Raw genomic sequence first — 20,435 nt, 5'->3', positions numbered from 1 at the left:
TTTGTGTGTTCAAACAGGTCTCTGGAGGAGAAAGAGAGCCAATACAAACTGGTGAAAAGGGGAAGAGTTGGGAGGTTCAAATGATGAGAAATTGTTGATCAAGCTTATTTAAAAGATGAATATGTAAAAAAAGTAAGAAAAGGATTCTGAATTATTCAAGCATATACATGTTATTAATTTGCTTTGAGGCATTAAAAATGAACAGTTCTCCAACAAGTAAGGAATGATTAGACTAGTAGCATAACATAATATTCCAAATACAGTATTTTGAATATTCTTGAGTGATATACCCAACTAGGGGAAGTCATGTGCATGGTAAAGACTACACATATCAATAATGATTCTCTGGTCTGAGATTTCACCCTGCATATAAGCTAGTAAACTAGCTAATTAATGCTTCATGGATACTGGCACAAAACACAAGACTCCTGGGTCAGAAACAAAGGACTTCGACACTCAAAGATCCATCAGCAGCATGAGCATCATCATCTTTGTGTTTGTTTCCTTTGTCCCTTCTTCAGATCTCATGGGAGTGATGTGGAGGGGCCAGATGGATGCTATATGCACAGTGGGTTTGCCTGTAGCTAGGGAAAACTGAATTTGGGGAATCCATTGGTTTTAAAGCAAGCAGTAAGAAAAAAAGCTCTTTGTCCCAGAGAGAGACTTGACATCATCTCTCTAGGTTGCTCTGCGAAACTGACCCTGAGAAATAGCCCCAGAAAAGAGCAGTGAGCGCTTTGCATTCTTGATAAACCCAGTAAGACATGTAAAAGCTCAAGAGACTCGGGGGGACTGTCTTTCCCAACAATTAGCATAAATTAGTATACTCACATAATGAATGTACAGTTAATATACTCAGGAGTTTGATGTACAACTAGGTACAACAGCAGCTTTTACCCAATTGATTTTAAGTTCAAAATTCTGTTCCTAGATCCATGCTTACCTCCATATATTAAAAATTATTTAAAATGACGCAAGAAACTCCTGGGAAGAGGTATCTTTTGATCTACTTCCTCGCTGTATTGCTCTTCAAATGATGTTTCCAGTCTATCATTTCTTTTGAACCCCTCACTCACACTGTTTCCTTTCCTGTCTTTATTCACTTCTTATCCAATTAACTTTCAAATTGTGCCCTTAATGAAATGGTAGTTTAATATGTTTGTTGACATCTTGATTTACTTGGTATATTTAATAGTGGGGGCTAATAATTGGCTTTGATAAGCCATGTAACACAAATTTCTTAAAGAAAATGCAGAGCATCTGAAGCCATAGTGTATTTTTATTCTCTATGTCCAAAGCAATTTTCAGGTATTGATTAGTTTTGCAGAATGATCCACTGAACTTTTTTGGCAACAGGGCCACAGTTTAGTGTGTCCCCAGATTTTATGATGTCCAAACTCTAAAGTTTTCTGTAACTGGTCCCCAACTCTTTTCCAACCCTTTTTCATTTTTTTTTTCATGAAAATTTTGTTGTTCTCTGCCATGCACACTCATCTCTTTTATTTGGTTTAATAATTTTCTGTATTTCATAGTGAACAACCTTGGTGGTCCCTCATGCCGATCGATTGTGTCACTTCATCTAATGAACAGGACTAGGAAGGGTACCTGAAGGAAACAACCTCATCATTTCCTTCTCCTGCTACCTTTCAACCTACTTTCAACAAACTGTAGTTCCAGGCCTTGGGGTAAAAATATCAAGCAATGTCATACTTTCAAAGATTACTCTCAGGTAAAGAGTTAATGGCCCCTAGGTTTGGCTTTAAAAAGTTGAATTCAGGGTCAAACCAAAACCTCAAATCTTTTTCTAATTTTTTTCTTCCCAATACACCAGACACACACACACACACACACACACACACACACACACACACACACACACACCTGCTTTGCTTCTGCTGGGGAGGAACCTGATGATGGTTGTGTAGCTCACTCCCAGCTCAGCTCTTTCTGTTCCAGTTGGCCACCACGTTGGTGCTGGAAAAGTCAGACATCAGTCTCTGGGTTCCTGAGATGCCAAAGACACACACTAAACATTTTGGGTGGCTATCCTTAAGTCCTCCTCAACTGAATTAAGTTTACAAGGAAACACTCCCCTGCCTGGTATCATGGTACCACAACTCCCCAACAACTTCCCAAAGGAATTCTTATCCTCTCGCACTGGATCAGTCTTCAATGTCTGTTTCATACCTTTGACGTAGTTTGGCACCTATGGCATTGCTCCCAGGTTTTGTTTTATTTTGGGTAGTGGGGATAGTATCTCATCTGAAAATTCAATATATGCAGAAGAAACAAAGTGAACATCCTATTGAAGTTGCCTTTTTGTATTTAATTATTTTTTGAATTTATTATTTATTTTTTGTCACTCTTACTACGTTGCAAGCCTTTTGAGGAATAGGGTCCATTTCTGATACTTTTTCTTTGATCAATGAATTGAGATTGTCAATTTATATACCTTCAGGGACAGAGGGGAATATCAATATGTACATGAATGAAGCAGAGAGATAGGAAGAAATGAGGAGTATTAAACGTCTTTTTTTTGTAAAGGAGAAGTCAAGCATGTAGAATTTTATGGAAATTACTGATGTATTAATTGAAAACCTATAAACACATTAAAGTCATGTCTGCCCAAAGCCAAAATAATCAGTACATTTAATTTAATATAACAAAATAACTCCATTATTGGGAATAAATGAAAATAATAATTGAATATTTGACTTTTAAACTTGTTGTAGTTAAGCTTTAATTGATATAAATAATTGGAATCTATTTAACAAACTGTTCTTTCATTTAAAAAATAGTCTTCCTGTAGACTAAGATAATGAAGAAGTTAATTTTTTCTTTTCTTACTGTTTAGGTTATGAGCAATTAAAAAATATATTTACCTTCTGTTTTGAGAAAGTTAATTTCTAAGTAAACAGTGTCTTAACAGGTTGAATTCTTCCAACTGTTTTCTAAAAGTTAAGGAAAAGCTATTAAATATTTATTATCTTTTAGTATGTTATTTACTGTTAGAATGAATATGCAAATTTTATTAATACTATTCAGAAAGCCACGAAAAATTATAATTCATGAATGAAAAATTAAATGTAGCAAACTAGTTATTTGAAATAACTTTCACCCACAAATAAAATGCATTGTCCAGTGCTTTCCTGTAGGTTAGTAAGTCCATGAAAGACTTTCAGAGAGAAGAAACTGATGAAAAGTGAGAAAGAGAAAAGTAGCCTAAGAAAATATTCTCAGAGTATAATAACAAAATTAAGGAGTTGGTTAGAAGTCTGAGGAACAGGCCGGGCATGGTGGCTCATGCCTGTAATCCCAGCACTTTGGGAGGCCGAGGTGGGTGGATCATTTGAGGTCAGGAGTTTGAGACCAGCCTGACCAACATGGTGAAACCCTGTCTCTACTAAAAACACAAAAATTAGCCAGGTGTCATGGTGGGCACCTGCAGTCCCAGCCTCTCAGGAGGTTGAGGCATGAGAATCACTTGAATCTGGGAGGCGGAGGTTGCAGTGAACTGAGATCATGCCACTGCATTCCAGCCTGGGCCACAGAGCAAGACCCTGTCTCAAATAAAAAAAAAAGAAGTCTAAGGAACTATGCTGAGATGCTGAGATGCTGAGCACTGAGTCGGGAGAGGAGCTGAGAGCTCCTGAACTGATGTGTAGGGTGCTGGTGCAGAACTTTTCCTCCCAGCACCAACCAGGAGCTTTCTTCCTACTTCTGTGATATTTTGCTTCTTCTCTGCCCTTGAGGATTTTATCTCCAAGAAACAGAGGAGAAAAAGAGCAATTACATTTCACTGAATGCCTACTTGGAGAGTTTCTGGGTTTCATTAAAAGTAAAACAAACAAAAAAAAGAGAGATGCTTTTAAAATTAATACATGTTATGTGCTATAGATAACTGGGGTAGTGCCACTGGCTGTTTCTATCGATCCCTTTTACACTGTTCTACTTTTCTTTTTCCTATACCTACCGCCTTTGAATGAGCACTATAATATGCTTATATCTGCAGTTTACTCTTTAGGTTCTGTATCTTTCTGCCAAAAATGTAAGCTCCACGAATGTAGGGACCTTTGCTTGCTTTGTTTGCTGATGTGTTCAAGCACCCATAAGAGTGCCAGGCACATAGTAGGTGCTCAATAAATATTTTTAGACTGTTCTATAAAGAATGCATAGGATAAAAGGAATGGCTATTGGGAGATACTGTAATAGACCTGAGAAAGGATTTCTTTAAAATCAGGAAAGACAGAAAACCAATGGAACATGTTAAATTTTTTTTTTATCAGGCCTCTCAAGTTACTTAGACATAATCCATTCAATAAATTCCAAGTCCTGCTGCTTCTACTCTTTTTTTTTGTTTGTTTGTTTGTTTGTTTTCAGACGGAGTCTCGCTGTCACCAGGCTGGATTGCAGTGGCGCGGATCCCGGCCACTGCAACCTCTGCCTCCCAGGTTCAAACGATTCTCCTATCTCGGCCTTCCAAGCAGCTGGGATTGCAAGCACGCGCCACCATGCCCAGCTAATTTTTGTAATTTTAGTAGAGACGGGGTTTCACCATGTTGGCCAGGATGGTCTCAATCTCCTGACCTCGTGATCCGCCCCTCTCAGCCTCCCAAAGTGCTGAGATTACAGGTGTGAGCCACCATGCCTGGCCTGCTTCTGCTCTTAAAATACATCTCAAACACACTTCTCCATTTCTATTTGTGTCAAACTTTCAACAACCCTTTTACCAGATGTCTCAACAGCTTCCTTATCTTTTCATCTCAGGGCCTTACATCAAATAAGTCATCTTCAATCATTATAGGCTTGAGCCGATTTATGTATTACTCTTCTGTGTTAGACATGGAGATAATGTTTATTAGCCGGTTTTACATAGTTCCTGCTTTCATGGAATTTACAGTTTAATTTTGCAGATGGGCATTAAACAAGTAATGATCCAAATACCTATAGAATTATAATTCTAATTCCATGTTAGAAAGGACAGTTTGCCTTGAAGGTATAACTAGGGGAACTAATCTAGCCTAGAATATCAGAGGATAAATTCTTCCTGAGAAAGTGATGTGTATGTTGAGATTTGAGAGAAAGTGGGGCATTTCCCAAGGGAAGAAGGGGAGAGAGTCTTTTAGCGGGAACAGAATATGTTAAACCCCTGGGGTGGGAGGGCTGGGAGCACCATCATGAGTTAAAAATCTGCTTGGCTAAAACTAGGTGATGTATGACTTGAAGGGGCCTAATATGGATTTTAGACTTTATTCTAACAGCAATGAGAAGCCACAGAAGGATTTTACTTGAAGAATAAACTTGACCCAAATCTGTAAAATCACACTGCCTGTATTGGTGTTTTCTTCAAGCCTCAGTGGCTCCCTAATGCCTGCTGGGTATGGATCTTAATAATATCTTAGGCTGTAACTCAAAATTGTACACGTTACTCGTGGTGTTTAATCTTAGCCTTTTCCAGTGATACACACTGGACTACCTCTGGCTCCCTGAACCACCTTCCCGTCCCTCACAGTCAATCTTCTGTGTTCTCCTCTCCTTTTTTCTCTCTCTCCTCTCCCCCTCTCCTCTCCTCTCCCCTCCTCTTTTCTCTCCTCCCCTACCCCCTTCCCCTCCCCTTCCCTCCTCTCCTCCCCTCTCTGCTTCTCCTCTCTCCTTTCTTGCATTCCTTTCTTTCTGATGGAATGCCTATTCTGCCTTCTTGGTTTAACATAATCTGTTCCAAATATATCATTAGATTCAGATCAATTATTGTCTCATCTTTTTCTTTGAATCACTTTTACAGCATGTATCATATTCTTCTCAGGGAATAGTGATTTTCTTTCTATCAAAACTCCATTAAAATATATTTTCCTTAAGGACTATGTCTGATTCTTATTTGATATATCACAAGAAATTCTCCATACTGAGCACATAATAGCATGTGCTTCGTGGGTATTTGTGAAATAAAGTATCTAATACAGTCTTCCTGAATCCAAGGGAACGTGCTGGAAACATTCAGAAGATTATTGCAAACTCTAAAACATAACAGTAGCCTTTTCTTTCTCAGCCCAAACTGGTAAAGGAGCAGGATAAAATATGCCTATGTGAATGTAAGCAGCCTTCTGGCTTCACTAATCTACTAACCCAGCCCAGACGCACTCTAAGTCATTTTTAATTTTGCCTTCTAACAGTTGAAAATGCCTTGTCCTCCTGATCTCCTAGTGTGGCCTCCAACCACTGACAATTTTTATTTCATGGAAAAAGCACGAGACTGGGAGAAAATGGCCCAGGGCTCAAACTTGACTTCCGTGACTAAAACCGAATTCTAAAACCTTTCAATTTGGCCTGATCATCTGTAGATGGACAGGTTACAGGGCTTGTAATGCTACATAATGAGCAAAGATACATAAAGAACCTATCCCAGTACCTGGTGCATAAAAGGGGCTCAATGACCGTCAATTCACTTATGGTCTCCTGTCCACGGTCTCCTGGTTCAGTTGACAATTTGTCTCTTTTTCTTCCCAAGTCTCACTTCACCATCTTTGTTATTTATATCATTCATCCTGTCTTCTTCGGGATGTAGCTCATTAATCATCTCCTCCTTTCCCTCTCTCAGCGTTAGCCACCTTTTCCCTTGACTTATTCCTTCTGTTTTGCCTTCAAACATGCTCAGCTCTCTACATTCCCAAACATCTTATATTTTAGCAGCCATTTTATGCATTCATTCATTCAAAAGCAATGAAAAACAACATGTGGACAATGCTAGGTACTGGGGCTATAAGAATGAATATAATACTGTCATATGTTTTGTACAACATTAGGAGAGACACGATATATAAACAAATCATTATTTAGTTAACATGATATAATAACCCAATAGCAACCCCTGAAAAGTTCTATGGAAGCACTGAAAGGAGGCATCCATTTTGCCTGCAGGATTAGGGGTGTCCTCACACAGGAGGAGATACCTGAGATAGGTTGTGAGGCCATTGGTAGAGATTAGGAGGTATTTTAATTTGAAGGGCCAGTATTAGCAAAGGCAAAAGGTATTAAAAATTAGGACCTGCTAAAGAAGGGCAAATAATATAGAGCTGATTGTAGCAAAAGGTGTCAGTTGAGTGTGACCTCAATTGGGAGAACTTTGAAGTCTTCAGGCAATGGGAGCCATCAAAACATTTTAACCAAAGGAGTGATATCACTAAATTTGGCTTTTAGAAGGATAACTTTGGGTAGAAAGAAGGATGGTTGAAGAAAGGAAAGGTTAGAAGTAGAAAGTGCAGTTGAGAGGTGATCGCAATAGACAAGGCTAAGATGCGATTTGGCTTTTGCTCTACCACCATCTTCTCCATTGAACATCACCAATCATGTTGCTTCTCAGCCTCCTGGCTAAGCTCAAGTATGAATATCACCAATCACATCCTATGGACTGTAGGATACATTAAATTCCTCTTCAAAGTTTAGCCTGTTAACTTCCTTTAAAATTCAAGAGAGAGAAAAATTGTTAGGTACAATGAGTTCTGAGTTCCTCTTCAAAGAACCAATATGTCAGTCTGTTCAGCTTCCCTGTTCTTTGTTCTCCATTTTAAAGTTTGACTTCCTCGTTCTTTACCCTCCTTGCCCCTAGTTTCAGTAAACAACCCTCTCCTAGCCTCTATCGCCTGTTCTGTCCTTAGGCATCCTTAGTCACCTGTTCTGTAACTGTCCCTCCTGCCAAAACTACTTACCCCACCACTCTGACTTGTGCCCTTGCTCTCTTTAAAATAGCCATTTGGAATTAGCTTAGATTGTGTGGTCTAACCCTAGCGAATAGGGAAAAGACACAGCAGTAGGGACTACTCAGTTAGGAATAAGACCCCCTTCCCCTCCCTTGTCCGGTGTGCTCTTGCCATTGCTCCATCCGCAAGATGCAACCTTCTATAGAAGTAAATTGCCTTGCTGAGAAAATTTTTGCCTGAGTGCTATTTTCACTTGGCGGCACTGAGCGTTTACTTCCAACAGGACCAAATTAAATGGCACTTTCTCAGTCCTTGACTTCCTTTGTTTGCAAGGTATATTTTATATCTCAAATCATCCAGTTCTTCTCAGATCTCCTTCCTGTCTCGGCTTCTGTGTTAGTGCACATGGCTCATTAACCTTATCACTCTTTCATTCTCACATTGGTTCCTGCTTCAGTGAGATGGACAGCTCATCCCGGTCTATTTTCTTATCCTCTCTGTGTTATTTTGCATATATTCCTACCCTCACCCATGTATTCAAGTATCCTTTCTAAGCAGATTAAAATCAAACATGTGACCCTTGTGCTGTTGCTGCTTTAGAGCCTCCACTTATGCATTTCCGAAGGTCTGCTGGATATTTCTGCACAGAAGCCCTGCCAGCTCATTGACTTCAGCATGCTGTAACTCTACTTCAAACTCACGTTTCCTTGCATCTTCCCCAATAGTGCCACCTTTCTTCTTATCTCTCAAGTAGAGATTCAAAATCCTGAGCTGCAGCTCTTACTTTTCTTTCATCCCCTGCAACAATCTTTTTTTTTTTTTTTGAGATAGTCTTGCTTTGTGGCCCAGGCTGGAGTGCAGTGGCATGATCTCAGCTCATTGCAACCTCCACTTCCTGGGCTCAAGCGGTTCTTCTGCCTCAGCCTCCAGAGTAGCTGAGATTACAGGCTAATTTGTATTTTTAGTAGAGACAGGGTTTCACTGTGTTGGCCAGGCTGGTCTTGAACCCCTGACCTCAAGTGATCCACTCATCTCATCTCGGCCTCTCGAAGTGTTGGGATTACAGGCTTGAGCCACCACACCAGACCATCTGCACCAATCTTAAAAACTCTCATGTTGCTTCTTCCTGAGCAACGGTTCTTCAGTCATTTCATTCTTTTCATCCCCACTGCTACTGTTCTAGCTGTACTTATTTTATTGACTCACATCACATGTATCACATACCATTTCATATTAGAGAAGTTTGTGTATGCTCATCATATTCCCTAGATTTTAAGCATCGTGAGGACAGTATGTATCAGAGCTTGGAATGAAAATTCCTAATGAAGCTTTGAGACTTATCCTATCAGAATCCTGTCATGTAAGTTTATCCAACTAAGTTGTCAACTTTCCTTTGCCTTTTCCCCTTCCTCATTGCTGAAAACTCCAATGTGGAATTTGAGCTGAAGATCACCCCAGTGCTTAAAATTACAATAGCTTAAATAGCTTTGTGGCCCTGGCCCACCCCATCTCTGCTTTTATTAAAGTACTAGGTTTCTTCATTTTGGAGACAGTATCCCCGGCGTATGATCCTGAAATACACTTGAGGTACAAAGATTCTATGTCTTGTGAATTGTAGCAAGATGCCTTATTTGTAGTAGGCCATAATTATTTGCTGAATGACTAACAATTTATCTAATCTAATTGATTTCTAAGCCACTGATATTTGTATGTTATCTGTGTATTTTAATGTACATAATTATTAAAACATTAGCAAGTATTTTCTGCCCATTTTAATGCCTCATTACCTTCTATATCATGTTATATCCTGGTTTATATAAGAACATCTGTGTCTAATATATTCCTGTAAATCATCTCTGTTCATTTTCATAAGGATATTAGACTCAGCAAATATGTGTCATGTGGATTTTTATGTGCCAGCCTCTAAACATCACAAAAACTTCCCAGAGCCAGAGATAACTGCACTGAATCAGCTGTTCCCAAGTTTACTTTTAACCGTTGCTCAAATTAGATATCTATGAGCTCCCCTTAGAGTCCAATCCCAGGCTGCCAGCTGCTCCAGATGTAAGGAGCTTTTATAGCCTTCAGACACATTTTATCTGTCATCATTTTCATCAACACGAATATCTTTCTCTTTATTCTCTCTCATAGAACCTGGTAAACAAGGAAAGAAAAAAGCTTGGCTTTATTGTAACTCCAAAGAGGTCAGTCTGTGGGGGAAAAAAACAACACAGCATGTCTTTCTTTGCATCTCTTTCCATGCAGTTCTTCAAAGGTTTGTCAACCACCACCTTAATCCATTTATTGAAGATGCGCAATTTTCCAGATGACCTTTCCTTTGGAATTCATTGGAAATGCAGCTTGAACTGATAGAAAAGAAATGAAGAATGCAGGCAGATTTCAGCGCTAATTTTGTCTCTACACGTTAACCGATCATGTGTTCTGACCAAATTACCCGCTTTTTCTCATCTGTAAAATGGGCAGTGATTTTTGAGAGGGTTAAACATGAAAAATGATTATAACGTTTTTAAATAAAATAAGCTACAAATAAATTTACATACCTTTTGATCCTAATCACAGAGTTGGGATGTACTGAAATAAGTTTGCCAAGATGTAAAGTAAAAGGATGCGCATTGCAGCAGCATCGATAATAGCAAACAACTGCAAAAAGCTACTGAAACTGTGAAAAGGGAGCTAGAATGGAAATGATGAGATAGCCATATCATGGGATATTATGGAGTCACTTTTTAAAAGTCGTGTGGTTTTGCATAGCTTATCAGGAAATGTTTCTAAGGAGTAGTATTAAGAGTAAAAAGTGAGGCCAGGCACAGTGGCTCACACTTGGAATCTCAGCACTTTGGGAGGCTGAGGCAGGTGGATTACCTGAGCCTAGAAGTTCCAGACTAGCCTGGACAACATAGTGAGACTCCTCTCTAATATATATATATACACACACACACACACAGAGACACACACACACGTGTATTTATAGATATACACACACGTACATTATATATATATACACACACACACACACACACACTTTTTTTTTTTTGAGTTGGAGTCTTGCTCTATCGCTCAGGCTGGAGTGCAGTGGCACAATCTCGGCTCACTGCAACCTCCACCTCCCAGGTTCAAGTGATTCTCCTGCCTCAGCCTCCCAAGTAGCTGGGACTACAGGTGTATTTTTAGTAGAGGTGGGGTTTCACCATATTGGCCAGGCTGGTCTTGAACTCCTGACCTTGTGATCTGTCCTCCTCAGCCTCTCAAAGTGCTGGGATTACACGCATGAGCCACTGTGCCCGGCCTGTATATATATTTTATAAAGAGTAAAAAGTGAGGTATAGAGCACTTATTTAGCATGTTATAAGGTATAAATAAGAAAAGAATGTGTGTGCACATAGGCTACTATATATATGCATGGATATATTCTGGACTAAAACATAAAACTGATAAAATGACCAACTTAGAATAGAATAACTGAGGACAGGAAGGTGTCATTACTTTATGTTACACATGTGTCTACATTTGCATACGTTTTATTTTCTTTATAAAAATAGCAAGAGTAACATGAATAGTATAACAATGAGATTTTTGATATTCTTTTGTATACATTTGTTTAAAAAACTAATATATAACCTGAAAACAAATGTAAAACATTCTATAAAATTTCAGTGGATATATTATATATTGACATAAAAGATTGTTTTGTCATACAAAGAATATCAACATTCGGTCATAGACTCAAAGAAATTAATTCTAGAAGATGTGCTGCTTGTAGTGATTTGGTATTGCGTAGGTTAATGCTATACACTGTATTGGGGAGAGTATTTATGTAATGAGCTTTTATCAAGTACCTGCTGTTTCCTTTGCCCTCGAACACCTAGCGTGTAGGCATAAAAGGATTGGAAGGCAGCTCTTGTTCATTGCATCATATTGCTTTTTAAAATCTAAAAAATCATTACTAGATGATACATGAGCAAATATAGTATGATGTGGGTGGGGAAATTCTCCCCAGCTGTGCTGAGGCAATGAGCATGTGGATCTGGAAGAACAGCAGCCGGGCTGAGTCACCACGTCTGCCCCCTGAGTTGTTGGGTGAGGCGGCCGGACTTAGGGAATTCTGATGATTTGCCCAAGGTGAGCTAGGTGAGCTGAGTAGGGACTGTGTCTCTTATCAGCCCATTTCAGTATAGGGCTTTATCTGTGGCAACATTCCGTGGTCAAGATGTGAGGAGTAGACCCACCTGATTTAGTCCCCACAATACTATAGAAGGTGTTTATTTTGTGAATAAAGATATTCAAAATCACAGAGATCAAGTAATTTGCACAAAGACACAGGGCTAAATGATAGCAGAACTGGAATTTCAACCCCTAGCTGACTCACTCCATTGTTTATTGTCTTAATGACAGGAGTGAAGATACACAAGTGGGAATTGATAAGGTGCGTAGGGAAAACAGTCAGCTGAAGGCTTGTTAAAATAGTCGAGAGAAATTCTTCTAGGTGCCAGTAGTATGACAGTAAGAAATGAATTCAGAAAGGGAAGGCAGAAGTCAAGTTGAAAAACCAGTGAAATAAGGATTTCCAGGAGACTCTATGGAGCTAGCCTATAAATGTTACGTTCAAATATTCTAATACCTATAACCAAACAGTGGGACTATTAATAAAAACCTCTACACCTCACTTGCACTTCTTTTTCCCACAGGTCAAATCTGCAATCCACTTTAAGGTTAATGGCTGTGTCTTTGAGGTATATTTAGTGTGTTCACCTTTTAAGGGTCACACACATAACTATGATAACCTGATTTATCACCTATACTGTGTAACACTATCTTTCACTCCAAACGAAAAATTAAACTTCCTACAAACTCCATAAAATGCATATTAAAATATCATGCACAGGGCGAATAAAAATTTTACATAGTGACAGGTTTAATTTTTTTATTCTCTTAGCATCTATTCTTGAAAACTAGGCCCCGAATTTCTCTATTTATGCTCCTAAATTCAGAATAGTCTAAAATGTCATTTTTATTATTCTTTATATTAGAGTGCTTAAAATTAAAAACATTCATCAGAAAATTGCTGTCTTTAAAATGTATCACCCAGTATGGAATGTAAATATTAAATTTAAATATTTTAAAATTAAATTATTATTTAATTTATAATTGCATGAGCACAGTGTAGTTGGGCTATGTGTGGGTGGACAGCTCTGTTCTCAGGCAGAAATATGTCCCTTAACACCACTTTAAAAGCCACAAACCAAAAACCTTCAGCTGCCAGACTGAGGACAGAAAGATTACCGAAAACCAGAGAGAAACTGTCACTACTAGACATTTCGAATCAGTCCCTAATTATTGAAAGTCACTTTAAAATATATGGGCACATTGAATTTTCAAAACTGCCTTTATGGAACCTAAGAATCAGCTGATTTTTTTTTCAGCAAAGAAACTATAAATAAAGGCAAAGGAAGAAAGGATGGAATAAGACAAATACAGTGATTTGCACTCCCAGGTGTGAAATATAAACATATGACCATTTGATTTAAAAATAGAACTTGTATAGCTTTAGCACTCTAGTCAAAAATACACATTGTCTTAATAAGATGGTAACAAACCCTTATGTGCAAGAAACAGACAATATAAACTTCATATATGATGCCGGTTCTAGTTTGTAAATAGGAAATACTTCTTTAAATGTGTAGAGTGTCTCATGCATTTCAGAACATTACACGTTCATTGTTTCGTCTGAATCTTGAAACGCGGAGGTACCTTTCTACTCATTCAAGCAGTTGGCCTCGGAACGTTCAGGGTCTGCTCAGATCCCACTTGTTCTATGATTCCTGTGTTGGCTGTCCCAGATGGGAGTAATTCTCCCTCCTCTGGGAGCTTGTGGGGTGATGATCTCACAGGGCAATGGTGCTGTCTTGTGTTTATCTTTCCTTCCTTCCTTATGATGTATCTCTGAGCTGTCTCTCATGTCACCTTCTCTCCCTCTTCCCTTCTCCATGTCTTATCCCTTCACTGTAATACCCAGCACAGGACTCTGGCCAGGATTTACAACCAGGGTGTCTGTGGGCTGACAAGCCTCTCTGTCCTGGCCTGCAGACAAGCCTTGTATGTTCTCTAGTGCTTGTCCGTGTTTACCTAACATTGAAAACCTTGGGAGATTTCATAGAAAAATCTGAATTTCTAGTTTCTTTTGAAGAAGTGGAAGATTTGGTTACTCCGGGCCAGTCTTACTTCATGGCAGTGACTGGCTAGGGACACGTGGGAGCTTCCCCTTCAGGATTTGCCCATACACTGCAACTTACCACAGTCCTCCTGGCTCCCTGTTGCACTCCTACTTTGAAGCATCATCATGAATTAGTGAGTATCATTTTTTTTTTTTTAATGACAGAGAAATACCTATCTGCACTCTGATTTCTATTAAAAGTGAGTTGACAGGCTGGGCTCAGAGGCAGGAGAATCACCTGAGGTCAGGAGTTCGAGACCAGCCTGGCCAACATGGTGAAACCCCATCTCTACTAAAAATAGAGTGTGGTGGCGTGTGCTGGGTGTGGTGGTGGGTGCCTGTAATCGCAGCTACTGGGGAGGCTGAGGCAGGAGAATCGCTTGAACCCATGAGGCAGAGGTTGCAGTGAGCCAAGATTGTGCCAGGGCACTCCAGCCTGGGCGACATAGTGAGACTCCATCTCAAAAAATAAAAAATAAAAAAGTGAGTTGCCAAAAGAAAGCAAGAAGAAGCCTAGTACAGTGGTGGCACATGCCTGTAGTCCCAGCAACTTGGGAGGCAGAAGAGAGAGGATTGCTTGGGCTCAAGAGTTCCAGTCCAGCCTGGGCAACATAGCAAGACCCATCTCTAAACAAAAACAAAAACAAGAAACAAGAAAAAGCAAGAAAGGCCACTGGATGATTCCCAATCTGTAGCCCTCATTTTCAGTATGGCTTGGCCCTATTGGCATTTGAGTTTGTGCTCTGTGTTAAAGCGAGAAACTTAGGAGCACAAAGTCTGTGCTTCGTCACTTACTTCTTAACTGTGAAGCCCATCCTTCTGGTTTCTCATCTCAAAAGGAGAATCCGAGGTAGTTTTGCTTGAGGATTAAGTAAGGTAAATAAGTAATAACTGTCACTCCTGGATAATAATGCTCACATGTGCATTTTTGGCCTACAAAGTAGATAAACTGAATGTATCTAGTCCCCAATTTGTTGGAAACCTTCGGGAGAGTTCTCTCGTACAGGAGGAGACACTTGGACAGAGTTTGGAATATGAACTACATTTTATATAGCAACGTAAATTTCCATCTGACTGTCCACAACCCCTACAGACCACTGGAGTGCTTCCTCACTGATTTAAAGACTTACTATGCAATGCTGGAGAATCCAGACATTTTGAGGAAAACAGATGATGAACTCCTTAGTAGAATCACATTGATGGCTGCTTACCATTTATACACACCTTCCCAAATTGCCCTGCCTGCCATTTTATCTAGTGCCTTCAGGGCTGGAATTACTATGGAAAGTTATTTATTGGACAGTCTGATGTTGAGAGAGAACAGAACTTGCTTGTCACAGTTACTAGATATAATGAAAAGCATGAGAAATTGAGTAAAAAAAGTATGTACCACCCAGATCTGAAGAAGCTGCTGTTCTGAAACTGAAGTTGGAGCAATGTCATTCTGCAGAGCTTGCACTTAATGTAATTATGAAGAAGATGAAAGGCTGTGAAGATAATGATGATGTCTCAAAGAAATCCAGACATGAGGAGGAAGAATAGACTGATGATGACCTGGTAGACTCTCTCTAGCCATTTCAAGTTGACTTGTCAATGCTAACTAATCAAGAGAATTAGGAAGCATACCAGGCTTTTAAGGTGAGCTGTGATTGTGCCACTGCACTCCAGCCGGGGTGACAGAATGAATGAATAAATAAATAAATAGTATATCATATGAAAACATCAAAACATATTCAACATTTCTATTTGTTATCTAATTTTTTTCTTTCATAATAGTTCACGTAAAAGAAAACATCTTCAAAAAAGCCAGAAAAAGACAAAAAGCTCAGCTCATTATCTGCAACATAGTGGGCACGTGTTGTTACTATCCTTATCAAGTGTGACGTTAGGAAATCCTTCAGAACTGAGCTCTTCCATGGGATCACCTCAGCAGCACAGGTTAGATTTGCCCAGCAGCTGGAACTCATGAATCAAGGCTGTGAGTCATGGTCCGATACATATTTGTTAGATGCCTACTATGTGTCTGGCACTCTTGTAGATACTTGGTATCTGGGTTGTAAACAAAGCAAATCTGCTCTTATGAAGGCTTACCACCAGCAAGTGAAGGAGATAACAAATACGTACTCAAATATATATAATTATGCCAAGAACAATATGTGCTGTAAAAAATAAGGCAAGGCAGAAGAATAGAGAAAACACAGGAGCATGTACTATCTGTATTAGTCCGTTTTCACACTGTTGATAAAGACATACCTGAGACTGGGCAATTTACAAGAGAAACTTTTTTGACTTTTTTGACTTATTTGACTTACAGTTCCATGTGGCTGGGGAGGCCTCACAATCAAGGCAGAAGGTAAGGGAGGAGCAAGTCACATCTTACATGGATGGCAGCAGGCAAAAGAGCTTGTGCAGGGAAACTCCCATTTTTAAAACTATCAGAGTTCGTGAGACCCATTCACTATCACGAGAACAGCATGGGAAAAGACCTACCCCCTCCATGATTCAATCATCTCCCACGTGGCCCCTCCCACATTATGGGAATTATGGGAGCTATAAGATGAGATTTGGGTGGGGACACAAAGCCAAACCATATCACTATTTTATATAGCTTGGAACAAAGAGATGGTTCTCCGGCAGGGACCTGGATGCAGTGAGAGAGAATCATGGAGCATTTGAGGGAGGGGCATGGCTGGCAGCCAGGACAGAGTGTTGTGAATAGTGACAAAGAGGTCAGTGAATGAGTGACAGAGACTTGAGAGTTTTCCAGGGGTCACATCCCTTTAGGCCTTGTAGGCCATACATAAATACCTAGATTTTAATTGTGATCAGAAATCCTTGGAATCGTTTTTTGAATTTTTAAATTTTTAATTAGTATGGGCATATACTAGTTTTATATAATTATCGGGTACATGTGATGTTTTGATACAGGCATACAATGGACAATGATCAAATCAGAGTGATTCGGGCATCTATCACCTCAAGTGTTTATCCTTAGAATATTTTAATCTTGTAAGTTACATGATCCGCTTGGTTCTAAAAGGCTGCTAGGTGGGTCAGAGGCTCTGGGGAAGAAAGAGAAGAAGCAGGAGAGAGTCAGGAGGGTGTTAGATCCTCCGTAGATCACGTGAGGACTCATAGTGGCTTGCATCCAAAGGTGGTGGCGGTGGAGGATGTGAAACAGTCAGATCGTGGGGATGCTCTGGGGCTGCAGGCTTCAGAAGAGACCTTGATACTTAAGAGAATCAAGTTTTTGCAGTAAATATGGAAGTGGATATCAAGAGCTCAGTTTTCAACTTAAGTTTTAGATGCCCAAAGAACATCCAAGAGGAAATGTTGAATGGACAGTTGCATACACATCTGGAGATCAAGGGAGAGGCTGGGGCTAGAGATATACATGGAAATCATTGTTTTATAGAGACAACATCTAAAGCCACGGAGTTGAACTCATCAAAGACTCCAGTGCAGAATGAAAAAGGAGAGGCAGGAGGATTGAGCCCTGGGTCACACACTTAGTGGTCAGGCCCAGAATGAGGATGCATCAGTCAGATGAGAAGGTGTAGCCAGCACAGTAGGGGCAGTAGGGCTAGAACCAGGAGGGGCCCTCCTCAGGCCCCACGTTGCATTCAAATCTTGGCTTGCAAGGAAGGACGCTTGCTTCCCAAGGTGACGTATTTTTAGACCAAAGGTGTTTTAGGTATGGAAGGACCTTAGCAGCAATATTTTGCAAGTCCTGCACTTTACAGAAGTTGAGACTGAGACACAGGGAGGTTAATTACCCAAAGTCACACAGTAATTGGTTTGAGTTGATTAGGGATGATGTGTTCCGTTGGAGAGATGACAGGCTGGGCCAGAGGTGAGTATCGCCTAATGAAGCTGGAATTGTTACCAGTCACTCCTATCTCTAGCCAAGAAAAGGAGGGGACAGGAACAGTCACAGGCATCAGCTGTTGAACTTGTTTCTTAGAAATGCAGACTCTTACAGAGCACTTTCTGTATGCATAATACAATTCTAGACACTGGTCAACTGCAGAGTGAGAAGGTAAATGTTCTTTCCTCCAAGGTTGTTTTTTTCTTCAAATTGGTGGAAGAGTTGAACAATCTATAGCAAATATATATACACACATAAGAACTGATTCAGAAATTGAGTTTTTTTAAAAAAATCAGATATTAAGCAGATCTTAAAGCAACATAGATGCTTCCTTAAGAGAGTGTGGTGAATAGGATCCCTAGTACTAGGTGGGGCATCCAATGACTATTTGCTGAGCAAATTAAGGACTTCTGTTTTCCTCAGTAGGAAACCACTCATGGGATAAAGCAATCAAACTGTGAAGGAATAGAAGCATTTTTCCCCAAACTTAAAATTAAAAAGTTATATTCATATAGGTGATGCTGAAATCAATACCGATTGTAAAACACAATGTTCTTAAATATTCTACAACGAATGCTACTTTCAGTTAATCTTCACCTCATCACTCAGTATCATGTGAAAAAAACTTCCTGTTCTCCAAGGGCACATGCATTGAATATCTAAATGTGTGTGTGTCTAGATAACATGCGTTAGGTATTTATTCTAATGCTCTCCACCACCTTGCCCCCCAACCTCCTGACAGGCCCTGGTATGTAATGTTCCCCTCCCTGTGTTCTCATTGTTCAACTTCTACTTATGAGTGAGAATATGTGGTGTTTGGTTTTCTGTTCCTGTGTTAGTTTGCTGAGTATGATGGCTTCCAGCTTCATCCATGTCCCTGCAAAGGACATGAATTCATTCTTTTTCATGGCTGCATAGTATTCCATGGTGTATATGTGCCACATTTTCTTTATCCAGCCTATCGTTGATGGACATTTGGGTTGATTCCAAGTCTTTGCCATAGCAAACAGTGCTGCAATAAACATATGTGTGCATGTGTCTTTATAGTAGAATGATTTATAATCCTTTGGGGCAAAGACTTCATGACTAAAACACCAAAAGCAATTACAACAAAAGCCAAAATTGACAAATGGGATCTAATTAAACTAAAGAGCTTCTGCACAGCAAAAGAAACTATCATCAGAGTGAACAGGCAACCTACGGAATGGGAGAACATTTTTGCAATCTACCCATCTGATAAAGGTCTAATATTCAGAATATACAAGGAACTTAAACAAATTTTCTGCTGTTTTAATAGGTTTTTTTTTGACTCTTTTAAGATATACAAATATACCTAGCTCCAAATTTTATGTGTGTGTGTGTGTGTGTGTGTGTGTGTGTGTGTATGCTCACATGCACATGCATTTACCTCTTTATTGAGAACATACGGACTTCCAGATTTTTATGCAAAGGCATACGTTTCTGTCTGCCATCATATGGCTCTAATTCGATTAACACTATCCAGTCCTGTAATGTGCTTCTTTGTTACATATTATCTAAATCATATGAGTGAAAATTCCCATTACAGAAGAGGGGAAAAAGAACTTGCTAAATAATCCTTTTGCAGTTTTTTTGGGGGGGAATGAAGGATGTGAAAACTTGATAAAAACATAAAAATTTACTTTATAATAATAATTTGAAGACTCTGATATACCCAGTATTTTTGCTGGTATTTTATATTTTAATCCATAACTTTACACCAAACAAGATCCAAAAGTGGGAAAACATTGTGGTGAAATTCTGTGATTTTAAATATAGCGGGCAGCTGGAAAGAAAGTGGAAATGTGTGTGCTGATGTGAGGGGTGTGTTAGGGGCTTTCAGCTGTGAGTATTTTCAGTAAATATCTGCAAATATTATAGAGCACATGCCATGGAAGAAAGATCACAAAGCTCATAGACTCTCACGACATATTGAGTAATTTCCATTGAAAATCTCTAAAATAATTCTTGTAGGCAGGATCAGAGGCTCATCTAAAGAACTGTTTTGGCCAACACTGATGCCTTTTCCTTTCATTTGGGAGATCAAATATTGAATTTAGCCTCAAAGGTGGATCCCATTCTGGGTAGCCCCTGAGGACAGGCTAGAGGCTTGGTTTTGGTTGGGTTTTTCCCTCGTGGCAGAGGAATTGTAAAATGTATTTCAAGATCCTTACTAGGGTGGCGTGAGTAGTGGATATGGTGGCTCCATGAGTGACATCACCAGGTGACTTTGGCCATGTGATTCCATCCAGTAATTTTGATTCATCATGACAGACAGGCTCATATATTTTTTTTGGTACAGAGGTAGAATATACGTGGGGCCCCTCATACCATTAGAAGTTTCTTAGTTATAGAAGGGCTATGATTTTGGGGAGGAAGCTTAGAGTCAAATTCTTCCTGTCCCTTGATCATTGAGAAGGTTTGCTGCAAGTCAGCATCATTGGTCTCCTCTCTGTGCCTAAAAGTTGGGCTCCAATCTGAAAGAAAGTTAAAAATATGGAAGTCTGCTTGCCTTGGAGAAAATGATGGAAATGAGAGTGTGTGCACACGTGGGCAGGTGCACAAAAACTCAGGCAGAAATAGATGCCTCTCATTGAACTGATTTGCCACTTGAGAGAGAATA

General features: G+C 39.6%; 1 protein-coding gene and 1 pseudogene across 1 annotated transcript in view; one reads left to right on the top strand and one right to left on the bottom strand.

The window, feature by feature from the left end:
* The window catches only part of LOC100438483 (cyclin-H-like), a 73,453-nt pseudogene extending 57,955 nt beyond the window's left edge, over positions 1 to 15,498 (top strand).
* The window catches only part of TENM3 (teneurin transmembrane protein 3), a 2,759,728-nt gene that overhangs the window by 878,642 nt on the left and 1,860,651 nt on the right, over positions 1 to 20,435 (bottom strand). The gene's annotated exons all lie outside the window — the stretch shown is intronic.

This window comes from Pongo abelii, chromosome 3 (assembly GCF_028885655.2).
Source record: "Pongo abelii isolate AG06213 chromosome 3, NHGRI_mPonAbe1-v2.0_pri, whole genome shotgun sequence".
NCBI classification, from domain to species: Eukaryota; Metazoa; Chordata; class Mammalia; order Primates; family Hominidae; genus Pongo; species Pongo abelii.
The sequence above is the reverse complement of the archived record's forward strand: the minus strand, read 5'-3'. Positions and strand labels throughout refer to the sequence as shown.